General features: G+C 42.3%; 1 long non-coding RNA gene across 5 annotated transcripts in view; it reads right to left on the reverse strand.

Moving 5' to 3' along the window:
- The window catches only part of LOC142313308 (uncharacterized), a 138,171-nt gene that overhangs the window by 69,230 nt on the left and 49,273 nt on the right, over positions 1-19,668 (reverse strand). The window lies entirely within an intron of this gene.

Raw genomic sequence — 19,668 nt, forward strand, 5'->3', positions numbered from 1 at the left:
TGTGTGTGTGTGTATGTATATGTGTGTGTGCTTATACTGTATATGTATTTTTATGGGTATATACATATATAGATATGTGTGTATGTGTGTTTACAATGTTTATATACCATATATGTCTGTATATATTAATATATATATACAGTATAAACACTATAAGCAAACATATATATATATGTTTGTTTATAGTCTTTATATATATATATATATATATATATATATATATATATATATATATATAGTTCTAAAGTGTATGTATTATATACACTTACACACGTGGAGTTATTGAGTTATTCCTATATTCTTTTCCTTCTTTTCCATAGTTTATCTGTGTTTGGGGTGTTATATGATGTTGCCTATAGATCTGCTTATCACAAATAACTTTCAATTATACTATATTTATGCAGAATTAATCCTGATGTTATTTTACAGCAGAAGCACACATCTTCTCGCAATGTAATTGACTCTTTGTGCTTGTGTTCCCTTAGTTTTCCCTGTCCTGGACCAGCACTAACATCATTACTACATGGCAGACATCCTGACAGCTTTTCATTTGCACTTTCCTCGCTGAAAGCTTTATTGGAAAAAAAAATACAAAATATTAAAGTTTAATTATTGTTTTGCTGCTTCTGCACAAATTAAATCAGAAAAGAAAATCTTTTGCGCTGGAATGTTTCGGCTTGGGCAGAAGTTTTGTGACTGTAATGTATTTGAGGAAAATGTATTATTTGCTTGTCTTTCTTGATTCCCATCGAAATGCATCAATTGTGAGTTCCCGTGTAATGTGATGATCCCACCCCGCAGTGTGAATTATTAATAATCAGCAGTCCGGGGGACTTGCCCGGGTCCCGCCATGTTTATTAACTTTCCATCGATCTCATTAACACTGGAAAATGAGGCTGTGGCTGTGATGTGGCGGCTGTCACCGGATCCATTATTAATATCCAGCGCGATATTGCTGATATTACTGATATTACAGCTCACACTTTACATTAACTCCGTTCCATCACCCAAAATTACACCGAACAGTCAGCCCGAAACCGAGGAACCGAGGCTGCAGGAGCCGCCGCAATCCACCCGTATGCTGCGTCCCGTATGCGGGGATTGTCTTGTTTGTTTGTTGTTTTCTAAGTTTTGTGCTTTTCTCCCAAAGTTTTATTACTTTGATTTTCAGGCTAAACTTTTAATGAATCAGGAACAAAATAAATGAAAAAGAAAAAAAAACAAGTAACACTGAAGAAAACAAGATGTGGGGGTGACACTGAGAACTATTGTCTGACTCCAGGGAACACCAGGGCTCTCGGGATTTAACTCTGCTATATGTAATGTATAATATATATATATAACATATATATATATATGTATATGTGTATATATATATATATATATATATATATATATATATATATATAACATATATATATATGTGTATATATATAATATATATATATAACATATATATATATATATATATATATATATATATATATACATATATGCACACTGCTCCCAATTGTTGGAAAATCACTGCACAGAAGGTCCCAGCAACTCTCGGTGTGATCAATGATTTTATGACTATATATGCTGTATGTATATATATATATATATATATATATATATATACACGATCATGTAAATGTATATATATATATATATATATACATATATATATACACGATCATGTAAATGTATATATATATATATATATACATATATATATACACGATCTTGTAAATGTATATATATATATATATATATATATATATATGTATATACATATATATATATATATATATATATATATATATATATATATACATATATATATATATCAGAAGTACCTGTAGCAGATCTTGTAACCAAGAAATACTGGGATCGTCTGTATGTCTGTATGTCCAGTGATTTTCGGGAGCTGTGTCACTATATAGATATCCTGCCAGAGATACATTTGGATTTTGGGAAATATATTGATTTTCAAGAGTTCATCTAATTCAACAATATCAAGTACATAATATCATACTAAATAAAAAGAAATAAAATAACATGTGTATATATATATATATATATATATATATATATATATATATTAAAAGTATGCTCTATAATTTCTTACATCTCCTTCTATCCATCTATCTATCTGGCTACTGCCTGTCTAGGTACCTGACGATGTGTGTGTGTGTGTGTGTGTGTGTGCGCGCGTGCGTGCGTGTATGTAGTTATAAAGTATGAATCCCAGAACTCTAATATATATATTACAATGGAACCACTGTGCTTTTTTGTTGGGAATAAATGGCTAAAGTTGCACTGGTGGAAATAGATACTGTAGATATTTTAAACATATTCTAATTACTTTAGGAGCAGCTATTGTCAATGTGAACACATGCACATGTCTATCTATCTATTATCCATCTATTATCTATTTATTATCTATCTATCTATTATCTATCTATCTATCCTTCTATCTATACATCACAGACTACATACTGTATATAAGATGACATTACTATTCTGATTGTACACTGCATACATTACTGTAGATAATAATTATATATGACTTCCCACTGATTATTATAGTATATACATCTCTTGTGTGGGGTTTTTTTTGGCTTCCAGAAAAACATTTAGATTTTATAGTGTGGAAGCTTCCTTCATATAGGTGTAATCTGTAAAACTAGTAATATTAGTAAGACAGGTCCTGGAAACTGTTCTTGGTGATGAGGTATCTGCCAGTATGGTAAGTGTAGTGTGGTGTATAAACTAATGATACAGAAAAGTTTTTAAAAGTTTTGTTTGTCCTGTTGTCCAATACTCTATAAGGTTATTATATCCTAGGAGAAAAAAAAAAATAATAGCAAAGCTGTCTGGATAATTTTTCTTGTGTCTCAACCATTGAGGCTTTTTGTTATCAGTTCTTAGTAAACTAAATAAAAAATGCAACATGTAATGTTTTCTAATCCGGCTGTGTAGGGTCTGGGGTAATAACTGATGTGCCTGATGAATGGGAATTGTCTCATGATCTATTTATCCACTGTTTGTTTTTTTGCATTCAGTGTTTCACTTCAACGCTTGAGGGGAAAAAAAGTAGATGGAGAAATGGAAACAAAGCAGAACTTTAATAGGTTGAGTTCACATGTTCAGCAGTAATCCTCCAGGACAAAAAAGTTGTATAGCTAAAAAAACAACATTGCAACAGATCCTTATTTTTAACATTGAAGTCAATGGAAAATTGATCCATAAAATATAAAATAGTCATCCATATTTCTTCCATTTGAAACAAATCCATATTTTTTGTTTGTTTATCGAATCCATTTGATCACATGACGTGTAAACTTCCAGTAAAATCATTATCAAATCCTTTGTTTACAAAATATATGACAGTTTAGTTTGTGATTGCAGCTTTGTTCTCATTCTATTATTTTTTTTCAATCAGGTTTATGTTGTTTTTTATGTACCTGGATATTATAATCTGCTGCATTGAAATAAGTATGATACCTAATGGACACATTATATAGGTCAATGGATACTTACAGGATCTATAAGGCCTTTTGCGCATGCTGCATTTTTTGCTGCGTTTTTGCTGCGTTTTTTGAGTGCAGTTTTGGTCCCAAAACTGCATGCATTTCATTCCCCAGCAAAGTCTGAGATTTCTTTTTTGCTGTTCGCACGTTGTAGCCTTTTTTTGGCTGCGTCTTTGTGGTGACCACAAAGATGCAGCATGTCAATTGTTTCTGCATTTTTGCCAGCGTTTTTGAGCCCTTCCAGTCAATAGACTTGACTTAAAAAACACGCTGGGCAAAAACACTGTAAAAAAACGCTGTAAAACAAGACAAGAAGTGCATGCTGAGGGAGCTTTTTTTAGGGACCAAAAACGTGCATCTTTGTGGTCCCCATAAACAGGCAAGGTGCGCACATAGCCTTTTAATCCCTTGAAAAACATCCAGCATAGTTCCTGTATAGACAAAAGCCATGGCTCCTGTGTGAACAGAGCTGTATCCATACAGGCACAGGGTCTGTGATAAAGCTGTCAGTGATGTGTGCAGAATATGGGGCTTATTTCTAAGGCAAAAAGCTCTAATCCAGCGGCCATGATGCCTTCACTCCCCATGTTTCTACTGTAGAACATACGGAGTCCATCCTCACACTTTACTTTGCCTATTATATGTCTTGACAGAAACAAATAAAGATATTCTTTACTAGGTTTTATTAACTTTAATGTGATGTAAACTGATGGAAAATGACTGAAAACGAATATGGAAAAACACAAAACTCTTAAAGAGCAAAATATCTGATAACGAGTAGAAGTATAAACCCAAAGTCAAATCTGTGAAATGGGTTCTATAGGAGGCATCATAAAATGCTAAATATATGGCACACATCCCCAATACTTAATTCTTAGGGTATGTTCACATTGAGATGAAACTGACCAAATTCTATTAAAAAATTTCTTAAAAACCTGACGTTTCTGCTCCAAAAACTCATCAAACAGACTCAGTGCAAACACAAAGCTGTGCGCCCATGATGAGTTTTTGACATTTCATACTTTTGCTGCATGAAAAACGCAACATGTTAAGGGGGCTTTACACGCAACGATATCGCTAACGATATGTCGTCGGGGTCACGGAATTTGTGATGCACATCGAGCGTCGTTAGCAACGTCATTGTGTGTGATACCTATGAGCGACTGTTAACGATCAAAAATACTCACCTAATCGTTGATCATTGACAAGTCGTTCATTTTCCAAATATCGTTGCTGGTGCTGGACGCAGGTTGTTCATCGTTCCTGAGGCAGCACACATCGCTACGTGTGACACCACGGGAACGACGAACAACAATGTATCCGCGTCCTGCCGACAACGAGGTGGGCGTGTCGTTAATGCGGCTGTTCTCCGCCCCTCCGATTCTATTGGCGGGCCGCTGTGTGACATCGCTGTGAAGGCCGCAGGTTTTATCAAGTACAGACACTCCCCATGTTATCCTATGGGACATGGGGAGTGCTGTGTCCATGCCGTCGATGTCCCGCAGCTGAATGTAACTGCATGTCAATTATTCCTGGGAAATATCTGCGGAAATCTCGGCCCTCCACTATGGAGATAGAGACCGGGACTTCCGCAGGTAAGTTGCATGAATGTCCACTGGTTTAATGCAGATATTTCGCTGGAATCTTGCAGCAATGTATAGCTGCGGATTCCGGTGAGCAGCTGCAGTAAACCTGCGGCCGTACCTGCGAATATATCCGCGGGTACAGAGTCCTGTGGGCACATAGCCTTAGGGTTCATTCACATACAGATGTGTCCAATGAAGGACAGATCTCAGTATTAGTTGTTTTATGTTGAGCAAGACACAACTAATGAAAAAGGTCTGCACATTCATCACTTATCTGGTGCCAATAGCTGGTCGGATAATCATTCCTGTCAACAATTTTTAATCCGGTTCCCAGACCAGTGTGGGACAGAAACGGATGCAACAGAAACTGATCTATAAAGTAATGGGAAGAGCTCAAAATTAGTTCCCCTCCACCACTTCGGTACCGCACCGACAGAAGGGAACACGAACCACTGGATGGCTGTATATATATATATATATATATATATATATATATATATATACACAACTACCCGGCTTCGCCCATGTTAATAACTGTTGTTAACAAAATAGAATGTATTAACAAAAATTTATTCTGCTCACAAAAAACACAAAACAAATAGATAGAAATGTAATTATTAAAAGGCAAAAACTAAGCTAATAGAAGCATTTCACAACATATATTTCAACACCACAGATATTCCACACAGATTTAACTAAATTGGCCAAGTAATGTTCTCTGTCTGTCTCTTTCCAGGTCTGTCTCTTTCCAGGTCTGTCTCTTTCCCCGTCTGTCTCTTTCCCCGCCTGTCTCTTTCCCCGTCTGCCTGTGTCTGTCTGTCTCTTTTCAGAATCGGGTGGTCATGGGAGCACAAGTATATGATATACAGTACAGACCAAACGTTTGGACACACCTTCTCATTCAAACAGTTTTCTTTATTTTCAGGACTCTGAAAATTGTAGATTCACATTTAAGGCATCAAAACTATGAACTAACACATGTGGAATGAAATACTTAAAAAAGTGTGAAACAACTGAAAATATGTCTTATATTCTAGGTTCTTCAAAGTAGCCACCTTTTGCTTTCATTACTACTTTGCACATTCTTGGCATTCTCTTGATGAGCTTCAAGAGGTAGTCACTGGAAATGGTCTTCCAACAGTCTTGAAGGAGTTCCCAGAGATGCTTAGCACTTGTTGGCCTTTTTACCTTCACTCTGCGGTCCAGCTCACCCCAAACCATCTCAATTTGGCCGCTGCAAGATGCTGTGGTAGCCATGCTGGTTCAGCATGCCTTCAATTTCGAATAAATCCCCAACAGTGTCACCAGCAAAGCACCCCCCACACCATCACACCTCCTCCTCCATGCTTCACGGTGGGAACCAGGCATGTAGAGTCCATCCGTTCACCTTTTCTACAAAGACACGGTGGTTGGATCCAAAGATCTCAAAGTTGGACTCATCAGACCAAAGCACAGATTTCCACTGGTCTAATCTCCATTCCTTGTGTTCTGTAGCCCAAACAAGTCTCTTCTGCTTGTTGCCTGTCCTTAGCAGAGGTTTCCTAGCAGCTATTTTACCATGAAGGTCTGCTGCACAAAGTCTCCTCTTAACAGTTGTTCTAGAGATGAGAAGGTGTGTCCAAACTTTTGGTCTGTACTGTATATATGTATGTACAGTGCCTACAAGTAGTATTCAACCCCCTGCAGATTTAGCAGGTTTGATAAGATGCAAATAAGTTAGAGCCTGCAAACTTCAAACAAGAGCAGGATTTATTAACAGATGCATAAATCTTACAAACCAACAAGTTATGTTGCTCAGTTAAATTTTAATACATTTTCAACATAAAAGTGTGGGTAAATTATTATTCAACCCCTAGGTTTAATATTTTGTGGAATAACCCTTGTTTGCAATTACAGCTAATAATTGTCTTTTATAAGACCTGATCAGGCCGGCACAGGTCTCTGGAGTTATCCTGGCCCACTCCTCCATGCAGATCTTCTCCAAGTTATCTAGGTTCTTTGGGTGTCTCATGTGGACTTTAATCTTGAGCTCCTTCCACAAGTTTTCAATTGGGTTAAGGTCAGGAGACTGACTAGGCCACTGCAACACCTTGATTTTTTCCCTCTTGAACCAGGCCTTGGTTTTCTTGGCTGTGTGCTTTGGGTCGTTGTCTTGTTGGAAGATGAAATGACGACCCATCTTAAGATCCTTGATGAAGGAGCGGAGGTTCTTGGCCAAAATCTCCAGGTAGGCCGTGCTATCCATCTTCCCATGGATGCGGACCAGATGGCCAGGCCCCTTGGCTGAGAAACAGCCCCACAGCATGATGCTGCCACCACCATGCTTGACTGTAGGGATGGTATTCTTGGGGTCGTATGCAGTGCCATCCAGTCTCCAAACGTCACGTGTGTGGTTGGCACCAAAGATCTCGATCTTGGTCTCATCAGACCAGAGAACCTTGCACCAGTCTGTCTCAGAGTCCTCCAAGTGATCATGAGCAAACTGTAGACGAGCCTTGACATGACGCTTTGAAAGTAAAGGTACCTTACGGGCTCGTCTGGAATGGAGACCATTGCGGTGGAGTACGTTACTTATGGTATTGACTGAAACCAATGTCCCCACTGCTATGAGATCTTCCCGGAGCTCCTTCCTTGTTGTCCTTGGGTTAGCCTTGACTATTCGGACAAGCCTGGCCTCAGCACGGGTGGAAACTTTCAAAGGCTGTCCAGGCCGTGGAAGGCTAACAGTAGTTCCATAAGCCTTCCACTTCCGGATGATGCTCCCAACAGTGGAGACAGGTAGGCCCAACTCCTTGGAAAGGGTTTTGTACCCCTTGCCAGCCTTGTGACCCTCCACGATCTTGTCTCTGATGGCCTTGGAATGCTCCTTTGTCTTTCCCATGTTGACCAAGTATGAGTGCTGTTCACAAGTTTGGGGAGGGTCTTAATTAGTCAGAAAAGGCTGGAAAAAGAGATAATTAATCCAAACATGTGAAGCTCATTGTTCTTTGTGCCTGAAATACTTCTTAATACTTTAGGGGAACCAAACAGAATTCTTGTGGTTTGAGGGGTTGAATAATAAATGACCCTCTGAATAAACTTTTCACAATTTTAAAAAAAAAATAAAAAAAGAAATAACATTATTTTTTGCTGCAGTGCATTTCACACTTCCAGGCTGATCTACAGTCCAAATGTCACAATGCCAAGTTAATTCCGAATGTGTAAACCTGCTAAATCTGCAGGGGGTTGAATACTACTTGTAGGCACTGTATATATATGCACCCTGATGCTCCTTTCAAAAGAAAAAAATGTCTAAAGTGATGTATATGTTCATAGAGAACCCATAACACTGTAAGCATCTGATAAATGTAGCACAAATGTAATCTTTCCAAACCCTCTCAACGCAATCTGAACATTGTTGCAAAATGTATATCATGGTCTTTTGACACAACTTCTTGGAAACACAATTCTGCGGAGTGAGACATTGCTGTACCCTAGGAAACTCAGGATGCATTTAGGAAGAGAGGAGGATGTCTTTGTATGTTTGCATCAGCATATTCATACACTTGTATTCTTTATCAATTTTATATTTACCCATCAGAAGCAGAAAACTATAGTATGTAGATTTTGGCTAAAGAATATCGATGTGACCTGCAGATTTAGGACGGCATAACCCATCATAGCAAGAATCTCATCTTATACAAATAATATATCTGTTTTAAGGGCATAGATACTAAAGGTGGCTTTACACGCTACGATATCGCTAAAGCGATCTCGTTGGGGTCACGGAATTTGTGACGCACATCCGGACGCTTTAGCGATGTCGTTGCGTGTGACACCTATGAGCGATTTTGAATCGTTGCAAAAACATTCAAAATCACTAATCGGTGACATGCCCCCCTCTTCCCAAATATAGTTGCTGCTGCAGTAACGATGTTGTTCCTCGTTTCTGCGGCAGCACATATCGCTATGTGTGACACCACAGGAACGAAGAACCTCTCCTTACCTGCCTCCCGGCCACAATTAGGAAGGAAGAAGGTGGGCGGGATGTTCGTCCTGCTCATCTCCGCCCCTCCGCTTTGATTGGGCGGCTGCTTAGTGACGACGCTGTGACGCTGAACGAACCGCCCCCTTAGAAAGGAGGCGGTTCGCCGGTCACAGCGACGTCGCAGAGCAGGTATGTGCGTGACGCTGCCGTAGGCCTCTGCCACACTCACGTGAAAATCACGCACGTGCCGCAAGACACGTATTTTCCCTGCGTGTAAGTAAGTACGTGTCTCGGGTACGTGCGGGCCACGTGTCTTCTCCGCGTGCTATCCGCGATAGCACACGGAGAAACGGTAATTTGCATACTCACGTGGTCCTTCCTGCTGTCCAGGGTACTGATCTTCGCTCTCCAGCCCTGCCGACTCCCCGCTGCTGCTGCTTCCGGCCGCAGTGAAGTGAATATTAAATGAGCATAATGAGCGGCAGTCGGCAGCAAGTGACAGCAGCGGCAGAGACAGGAGGGCTGGAGAAGGTGAGTAAAGATTTATTTTTTTCTCTGAAACGTGAGTTTTCTCCAGCGCGTGTCACACGGGACCGCATCCACACTACATCCATGTGGTACGGGTGTGGGCCGTGTGACACCCGTGATGCCGGAGAAAATGTGGGCATGTCAGCGTGTTGGAAAACGCACACACATACAAACGGATACGGACACACGTTCCGTGTGGTTTTACGTGTGTGTGCCTGCTACCATAGGGTAGCATTGGTGTACGTGTCTCCATGCCGCCGGTACGTGCAAAAACGTACCAAACACGTACCGGCGGCACGGATGTGTGTCGGAGGCCGTAGAGATAATGTTTGCTACAGCAGCGATCACCACATACCGGCCGTACGATGGGGGCGGGTGCTATCACGCTCTACATCGCTAGCATCGGCTAGCGATGTCGCAGCGTGTAAAGCGGCCTTAAAGGAATAGACCTTGGAGAGATAAAAAATGTTGAAAGAGAATTTTCAATAATTCACCATACAAAGGAATTATTCAGTGTCGGCTGTGGACGTCCTGGCTGGGAGGCGCGGGTTCTTCTTATGGTTTCCACCCTATGGCACTCATCTGCTGTGAGGCCACAGATCCTAATACTCTTTATTAGGGTATGCTGGTGGGTGCATATTAAAAAACTGTAAATATAAAGATTTCAAACAACTCTTTTATACAGATCATTCTATAAGGTGGAATCTTGGAGTGGCCAAACAGTTCTCACCTATTTGTTTACTATCTATGTCTATCTCTCTATCCCTTCTTCGTCGATTGACAGCTTTGGCTATACAGGAGCCTCACCTTTAGCGGCTGTCCTGCTCAATACACTGAGAACAGCTGATCAGTGGGGGATCAGGTGTCGCCTCATCCATCAATCTGATATTGATAACTTATGAGTAGGGTAGATCATCAATATCAAAGTAGTGGACAACCCCTTTACGTATGGCCATTATGGCTCCAGAGCTTCTGCACTCCTATTTCTATGGAGATTCAGTCTTTCAGAGTTTTCCAAGTATAGTGAAACAAGTACCCATAATGTCCAAGAAAAGATGGAGGAGTCCTTTGAACCTCTTTACTAATAAGACAAATGGCCACCAGTGACATATACCTGCCCATTTTAAATGTTTGTACAGTTTTGACCTATATAAGTGATCAGGAATAATTTCAGAGTTGGACAGTTGTCCTGAGACTATATTGCAAACACTATATGGAGAGAAGGTATGCACACCATACCATACCATATGAATAAAGAGAAATTTAGCTATTGAATTGATCAAAGCAACAGAGCCCCAAAACCTCTTCACGGTATTCTCTTACATTGGGGTCCCTAGTTAATGTGTGCTCTCATGCAGTTATCTCATACACGGAAAGTTTTTTTTAACTGCATGAGAGGACATACATTAACTAGGGACCCCAATGTAAGAGAATACCGTGAAGAGGTTTTTGGGCTCTGTTGCTTTGATTAATTCAATAGCTAAATTTCTCTTTATTCATATGTTCATGGCAGTTATGCAGATTCTATTGTCATATTTTCATTTTCACATGTAGCTATTGTATTTTTTAGGCTAGTATTCACACAGCAGTTTCTGCTATTACATATATTCCCCTTGCATAGTCACTGGTGTGCATACCTTCTCTCCATATAGTGATGTTTTTTTAGGTTTTTGCACCCAGTTCAGACTTAGAATGGTGTTCCAAAAGTTATTCTTTATTTATATTGCAAACACAAGCCAGACAGAAGGGACTATGGAAACCATATTGAATCTGTCAGTAGGATCAACGTTCCTTAGCCATCTATATAGGCATGCAGGTCATAGGAAGCTGAATAAAATCATACCTTGATATTTGTAATATGATGGTTTTTTTCCAGAGAAACCCACATTTTTGTCAAAATGTAAATGATCTGTTACGTATAGATCTATGGGCTAGACAGAGATCTCCCTGAGAATCTGCCTCCAGAGATTTATGTATATAAAGAGGGCGTTACCAGTGTGAGACATGTAGATCAGGAGAGCAGACTGTCAGTCATTACATGTCTCAAACTAGTAATAATAATGTTTACTCACTTATATAGCGCCATTAATTCCACAGCTTTTTACAGATGTGATCATCACTGTCCCCATTGGGGACCACAATCTAGATTCCCTATCAGTATGACTTTGGAGTGTGGGAAGAAACCAGAGAACCCAGAAAAAACTCACGCAGACACAGGGAGAACATACAAACTGCTTGCAGATGTTGTCCTTTGTGGGATTTGAATTCAGGACTCCAGCGCTGCAGGACTGCAGTGCTAACCACTGAGCCACTGTGTCACTCGTAACACCTCTTTTTTTATATAAATTAAGCTCTGGAGACAGATTCTCTGAGATATCAGTGTTCGTTCCATAGCTCTTAAAGAGACTGTCAGCACAGAATGACTGTTCAAAGCAAGCACAGGCGCTCGGTGCATCATGGTGGGGCCAAACATTTAAGTTCACCTTCCCACCTGCTTGTTTTCTATCAAGTGTGAGCAAGGATGGTTGACCTTAGGGAGATCAACATCCACCACTGCGGAGACACCATCACGTGTTTCTCAACGCAGTGATTCTAGAGCAATGCACCCTGTGAAATATTCAAAGCAAGAAGGCCTGCGGAGACACCATCACATGTTTCTCAACGCTGGCAGGAAACTAGCCAGGTCTTTCACCGGGAAGGAACTTCCCGTGGTTGTTCCTTCCCGGTGAAAGACCTGGCTAGTTTCCTGCCAGCGTTGAGAAACATGTGATGGTGTCTCCGCAGGCCTTCTTGCTTTGAATGTTTTCTATCAAGAACATCCCCAAAATCTGTTGCCGCATGAATGATTGGTGGAACCATTCTTAGGCCATCAGCTGTCGAAAGTGTATGGAGGGGCTATAGGGCTCATGCATAGCGTGCATATGGCAGTGCACAAAGTAAAACGGCTCCAGCGTAGTGAGCAGAATGGACTCAACCACTGCACTTGATCATCTTTCCTAGCACCTCCTTACATAGTGCATCAAATGGATCATGCTGTGACTATTCTGGATTTTGTACAATTGAAATTGTAGGCATACAATTAATGTAAGGACCAATATACATGTACAGGTGCTAAATTATAACTTGGTACAACTCGGAGGAAATGCGACCAGGTGTATGGATCCGCATGCTCGGCAGACTGGTGGTGGAATATTTTAAAGCTGGGTTCTCGTTTGCATTTCTACAGACCTGAAATGCAAAAACAACTTAAAGAGGTTCTCCACTACGTTATCATGGATGACCTATCCATAATTGGTGCCAACCCCTTTGGTGGGGGCAAGAAACTGTGCAGGACTTTCCTACAAAAAGAATTTCAAATATGTGGGTGGGTAAGTGGCTCAAAGTACAAGGAAAAAGGGTGTAGAATGGAACTATATGTCTTTGGACAAAAATTTGGCACCATAATGGGGTCTAGTTTGATCCTTGTTTTGTGACTTCCGTTCTTCTGTATGCACCACTCTTCTCGGTCACTTATCCCACGCTGCCTGTGTAACTTATGATTCACTGAAATTTATTGCAATTCTGTTTGTAGGTCAGGTAGTTTATGATAAATCAGACCCACATACAAAACTCCGTCAAAAACTCCTACTAGGGCTTATTTTAGGGGAAACAGGGTAGATATAATATACGCCTATGGCTGCAAATGCTTATTAAACCTTCACATTTTCACACCCGTTTTGCTTTGGTCCATATAATTTTAGTATATTGGTAGAATAAAATGTTTGGACCATAAAACTAGAAAATCTCCAGAAGCTGAAATACTCTTTATCCTGTTCCTCGTCCATCATAATATCCCATGTATTTATAATCCCCTGTCAGGATAAATTAGTGGCAGGGGTGAACTCCGTTTGACTCTGCAATCTCTTTGCATCGGTTTGTCAGAGGCGTCACAACACCACTCTGTCCTCTTGTTAACATTTAGATGATGGGGTTGGCTGTAGGCCCAGCCCCGGCCACTTCACACTTGCCTGTACATGGATATGCAGAAAATCTGTGAACCAAAATATTATGTGCTGTCCTCCTCGTACTAATCCTCTGAATGGCAACAGGTTGTCCTAGCCCTGTCCACTTCATCTGCTGCTCAGCCGTGTGCACCCAGTATTGTAGACGCACATATTAGATTCTCTATTCAGAAGCTGCCGGTAGTCACTATTATCCAGAGATTTCCCAGGGTTGAGGCCTCCTTTGTCTATCAGGGTAAGGATTGGATGTGAGTAACAAGAAACGCTCATATCTCTAAAATCAGAAATTACCTATTGACTAAATCAGATATTTTTTTTGTTAAATGTTTTAAATGTTTTTTTTGGGGGTTTTTTTTAACAATGTTTGGCAATTTTTATTTTTTTTCCCCTAAATTGCAAAATCTGTATTACAAATAAAAAAATAGAAATTACACAGTTTTCACTCTGGCCACTGGGGCTTTCTTGCGCTTTAAAGAGCTGGTTCACTACTTTGCAATTGTGGCCACATCCCTGTAAAACTGATAGGGAAGGCTTTTTCTAAATACTTTGTTCAGCCAATTCTGCCTTTGAGCAGTGCTACTGCGGACCCCTCATCCCCATGAAGTGATCTCCGGGTTCCGTGACTTCTAAGATCCGGTGATATCACATCAACTTCCAGTTGACCTGACATCATCACGGTCGGCCCCAAATCTTCCTGAGTGACTGGGCTGTGGACGGAATTCCACTGCTCGTCACAGCCCAGCATCGCTCCTGTTTGTGGTACTCTGCAGTGAAGGAGAGAGCGTGCGAGATGCTGGGCTGTGATGAGCGGTGAAATGCAGCCCAATCACTCAGGCAGACTGGGGCCGGCCGCAGTGATGTGAGGTCAACTGGAAGGTAATGTGACATCACTGGATCCCAGAGTTCACAGAGCCCCAGGGGTCACTTCATGGGGATGAGCTGAGCACAATAGCGCCACTAATAGGCATAATTGGCTGAACAAGGTATTTAGAAAAAGTCTTCCCTATCAGTTTTACAGGGATGTGGTCACTACTGCAGAGTAGTGAACCACCCTTTTAACTCCCTAATTCCTTTGGCCAAATCTGGCCTGCCACATCAATTTATGGCTCCCGCAAGCTAGGTTGCCAGTAAAGACCAGGTTCTTTCCTCTGCCGTCCATAGCGTCCTGCAAAAAAAAGTTTTGTCCATGAGTTTTTAACATTGTTCCTTAAGTTTGTACTGAGCATGCTCTAAAGAGGCTGCCATGTGAAGTACAAACGGTAAATGCTAGCATCTATGGGCTCCTGATGGTGTGACATCATTTCTGTCACATGTTGTCAGCATCCCTTCCGGTCAGGAGTGCAGCGCGCCATTCGATGGGCTACCTAGTACTCAGGAAAGATGTGTTGTGCAATCCCCATCTTTAAAGCCCGCTACACACGCTTCAATATATCTCACAATCTGTCGTTGGGGTCAAGTTGTAAGTGACGCACATCCGGCATCGTTTGTGAGGTATCTGCGTGTGACATCTACTTGCGATCAGGATTGAACGCAAAACCGTTGATCGCAAACACATCGTATCATTCTCTAGAATTGAGCGTTTTGTTGTATGAACCTAGTCAATTGTAACGTGTGACATCCCTCATACGATTTTGGTGTCTGATGCTATGTGCGCAGGTGTGCGCTCTGCACCGCAGCTTAAAAAAGGTCCGCTTCAGAGCGCAGCTGAAAAGCTGCGTTCTGAAGCGCTTCACAATGTCTGTCAGTCACTAATCTCTGTCAGTCGGTCACAATCTCTGTCCCTCACTCTCTGTCCATGTCAGTCTATCCCCCTCTCTCATATACTCACCGATCCCCGATCCCCGGCGCTGCACGGCGTTCACACTGCTCCGGCGGCTTTTACTGTTTTGAAAAAGCCGGCCGCCCATTAAACAATCTCGTATTCCCTGCTTTCCCCGCCCACCGGCGCCTATGATTGGTTACAGTGAGACACGCCCCCACTCTGAGTGACAGGTGTCACACTGCACCCAATCACAGCAGCCGGTGGGCGGGTCTATACTGTGCAGTGAAATAAATAATTAAATAATTAAAAAAAACGGCGTGCGGTTCCCCCCAATTTTAAAACCAGCCAGATAAAGCCATACGGCTGAAGGCTGGTATTCTCAGGATGGGGAGCTCCACGTTATGGGGAGCCCCCCAGCCTAACAATATCAGCCAACAGCCGCCCAGAATTGCCGCATACATTATATGCGACAGTTCTGGGACTGTACCCGGCTCTTCCCGATTTGCTCTGGTGCGTTGGCAAATCGGGGTAATAAGGAGTTATTGGCAGCCCATAACTGCCAATAAGTCCTAGATTAATCATGTCAGGCGTCTATGAGACACCCTCCATGATTAATCTGTAAATTACAGTAAATAAACACACACACCCGAAAAAATCCTTTATTAGAAATAAAAACACAAACATATACCCTGGTTCACCAGTTTAATCAGCCCCAAAAAGCCCTCCATGTCCGGCGTACTCCAGGATGCTCCAGCGTCGCTTCCAGCGCTGCTGCATGGAGGTGACCGGAGCTGCAGAAGATACCGCCGCTCCGGTCACCTCCACGCAGGTAATGAAGACAGCCGAGCGATCAGCTGCTGTCACTGAGGTTACCCGCTGTCACTGGATCCAGCGGTGGATCCAGCGGTGGCCGCGGGTAACCTCAGTGACAGCTCAGCTGATCGCGCTACTCACCTCAGTTGCTGCGTGGAGGTGATAGGAGCGGCGGTGAGTAGCGCGATCAGCTGAGCTGTCACTGAGGTTACCCGCGGCCACCGCTGGATCCAGTGACAGCGGGTAACCTCAGTGACAGCTCAGCTGATCGCGCGGCTGTCTTCATTACCTGCGTGGAGGTGACCGGAGCGGCTGTGTCTGCTGCAGCTCCGGTCACCTCCATGCAGCAGCGCTGGAAGCGACGCTGGAGCATCCTGGAGTACGCCGGACATGGAGGGCTTTTTGGGGCTGATTAAAGTGGTGAACCAGGGTATATGTTTGTGTTTTTATTTCTAATAAAGGATTTTTTCGGGTGTGTGTGTTTATTTACTGTAATTTACAGATTAATCATGGAGGGTGTCTCATAGACGCCTGACATGATTAATCTAGGACTTATTGTCAGCTATGGGCTGCCAATAACTCCTTATTACCCCGATTTGCCAACGCATCAGGGTAAATCGGGAAGAGCCAGGTACAGTCCCAGAACTGTCGCATATAATGTATGCGGCAATTCTGGGCGGCTGTTGGCTGATGTTGTTAGGCTGGGGGGCTCCCCATAACGTGGAGCTCCCCATCCTGAGAATACCAGCCTTCAGCCGTATGGCTTTATCTGGCTGGTTTTAAAATTGGGGGGAACCGCACGCCGTTTTTTTTAATTATTTAATTATTTATTTCACTACACAGTATAGACCCGCCCACCGGCTGCTGTGATTGGGTGCAGTGTGACACCTGTCACTCAGAGTGGGGGCGTGTCTCACTGTAAACAATCATAGGCGCCGGTGGGCGGGGAAAGCAGGGAATACGAAATTGTTTAATAGGCGGCCGGCTTTTTCAAAACAGTAAAAGCCGCCGGAGCAGTGTGAATGCCGTGCAGCGCCGGGGATTGGTGAGTATGAGAGAGGGCTGCTAACTTCAGTAATTTAGGAGATTAGCGGTCACCGGTGAGTCTTCACTGGTGACCGCTAATCAGGGCGCGACACAGACAGAGCCGCAGCATGACAATGAAGTGGGGTGAAGTTCACCCGAGTTCATTCTGACAGTGCGGCTCTGTCTGTGTCTGCTGTCATCTGCCATTCAGCTCTGCTACATGGCTGTCTGTGTCTGCTGTCAGCGGATATGTAGCAGAGCTGAATGGCAGATGACATAGTAAAAACACATCCCTACACATTACACATGCTTGGCAAGTCAATAAATAAAAAAAAAAAAAGGTGCCCAATGCATACGTCACAGATCACATGATCTAAAGGATCGCACATAACATTGATCAATTTAACATAGACTACTAACGCTCGTGTGACAGCAAATGAACGACCTACGTGAAATCTCATAGATCCCGTATGCAACCTGGGCGTGTCACATCGCAAATGCGATTGTACAACTAATTGCAACGTGTAAAGTGGGCTTAACTCTCATTCACTGCATCAATGAGAAGCGATTTGGGGATCTATACTGGTGTGGGTCTGCCTGTGGTGGGGTTTATGAAGATCTATAATGCTGGGGCGATGCCTGTGGTGGGATTTGGGGATCTATACTGCTGTGGGTCTGCCTGTGGTGGGGTTAATGGAGGTCTATAATGCTGGGGGGATGCCTGTGGTGGGATTTGAGGATCTATGCTGCTGTGGGTCTGCCTGTGGTGGGGTTTAGACAAAACAATCACTGATCTCGGGGAGACCAGCCAGAGAAAACACTGCCGGCAGCCAGCGAGGGCGCTCAACACAGTGAAAACCTAGGTGCATTGCCCCCTGGGAAATATGCAAATCAAAAAGGTCCGTGGTCTCCATGAAAGGAAGCGTCTTCAGTAACGCTTTTTGAGGGGCTGTGCTGTGTGATGTGCTGCGCCTACCCCTGCAATAGTATCCGGAACACTGAAGGGTTATATTTAACCCCTTCATGACCGGCCGATTTTGCGCTTTCTGTTTTTTTTCACCATTTTTTTTCCGAGAGCCGTAACTTTTTTATTTTTTCTGTCAATATAGCCATGTGAGGGCTTGTTTTTTGTGGAATTAGTTGTCCTTTTAAATGAAACTATTAATTTTACCATATAGTGTACTGGAAAATGGCAAAAAAAATCCAAATGCGGAAAAATTGCAAAAAAAACCCTGCGATTGCACAATTGTTTTTGAGATAGATGCTACATTTTGATCGCCTGTTATTGCATTTTGCACAAAATTTGCTGCGACCAAAAAATTTAATTTTGGCGTTTAGATTTTTTTTGCTGATATGCTGTGTACCAATCAGATTAATCGATTTTATATTTTGATAGATCGGGCATTTCTGAACATGACGATACCAAATATATTTTAAATGATTTTAACCCTTTCATTTTCAATGGGGCGAAAGGGGGGTGATTTGAACTTTTAGGTTTTATTTATTTTATTAACATTCTTTAAAATCTTTTTTTTACTTTTTTTATTTTACTAGTCCCCCTAGGGGATTATAAGGATCAGCAGTCTGATCGCTTTGCCATATCTACTGATCACAGCTATACAGATGTAAACACCAGATATGCTCATGTCCTGTTTCACACAGCTCCGTGTGAAACAGGAAGTGAGTCACATGACCCTGTGCTACCATGACAACCATAGTAGGAGCTATAGAGCAGGAGCCCAAACCTATCTACTTTAATTATTAGACCCTAAGGGTACCCCCTGTGGTCGCGGATATGCAGGATCTTGCACGTAAAGGATTGTGTGACTGCGTCCCCAGAAGCAGGATATAGTCTGGTTGGTCGGGAAGGCGTCCATTTTCCTGGATACAAATTCCCTAAAAAATGCCCTGCAAGATTGAAGGTCAGTTGCGCCCTCAGGACTAGGGTAGGTCTTGGTCCTGGCTTAAAGCACTAATGGAGGAGTGCTGACACATGTAGCCCTTCCAATGCGCAAGCAATCCCTGTGGGTGGGTTGGATAGGCTTAAAAGACTATTTGAATCGGTTCATGCTAGTGTAACGTCAGATAGGGAGATAAGGGGCCTAGTAGTGTCTTATGGAGACCATGTGCCAGGAAAGCGGTCAGCCGTTGAATTGTGGAGTGGAGTCTTGAGGGAAACCATATGGGACAGAAAATCGTGAAAAACCCTTAAAAAACTTTTATTAAATATGATTAAAATTAGAATCCCCACACAAAACAAGTATAACACACAAAAATACAAGGACATAAAGTGCTACAGTGCAAAACGGGGTTTGGTCAAAAGCCCTATAAATTCCCCTACCTTGCCGCGGAGGTTGGCACCCTAAGGGAACGAAATGGCGCCCCCGCTCACCATCGGCTCACCCTCCTATCCCTGCACTATGCTAAAGTGCAGCTAGTCTGGGAGTATAGGAGTGCAAATACATTAGTC

This window comes from Anomaloglossus baeobatrachus, chromosome 5, assembly GCF_048569485.1.
Source record: "Anomaloglossus baeobatrachus isolate aAnoBae1 chromosome 5, aAnoBae1.hap1, whole genome shotgun sequence".
Lineage (NCBI taxonomy): Eukaryota > Metazoa > Chordata > Amphibia > Anura > Aromobatidae > Anomaloglossus > Anomaloglossus baeobatrachus.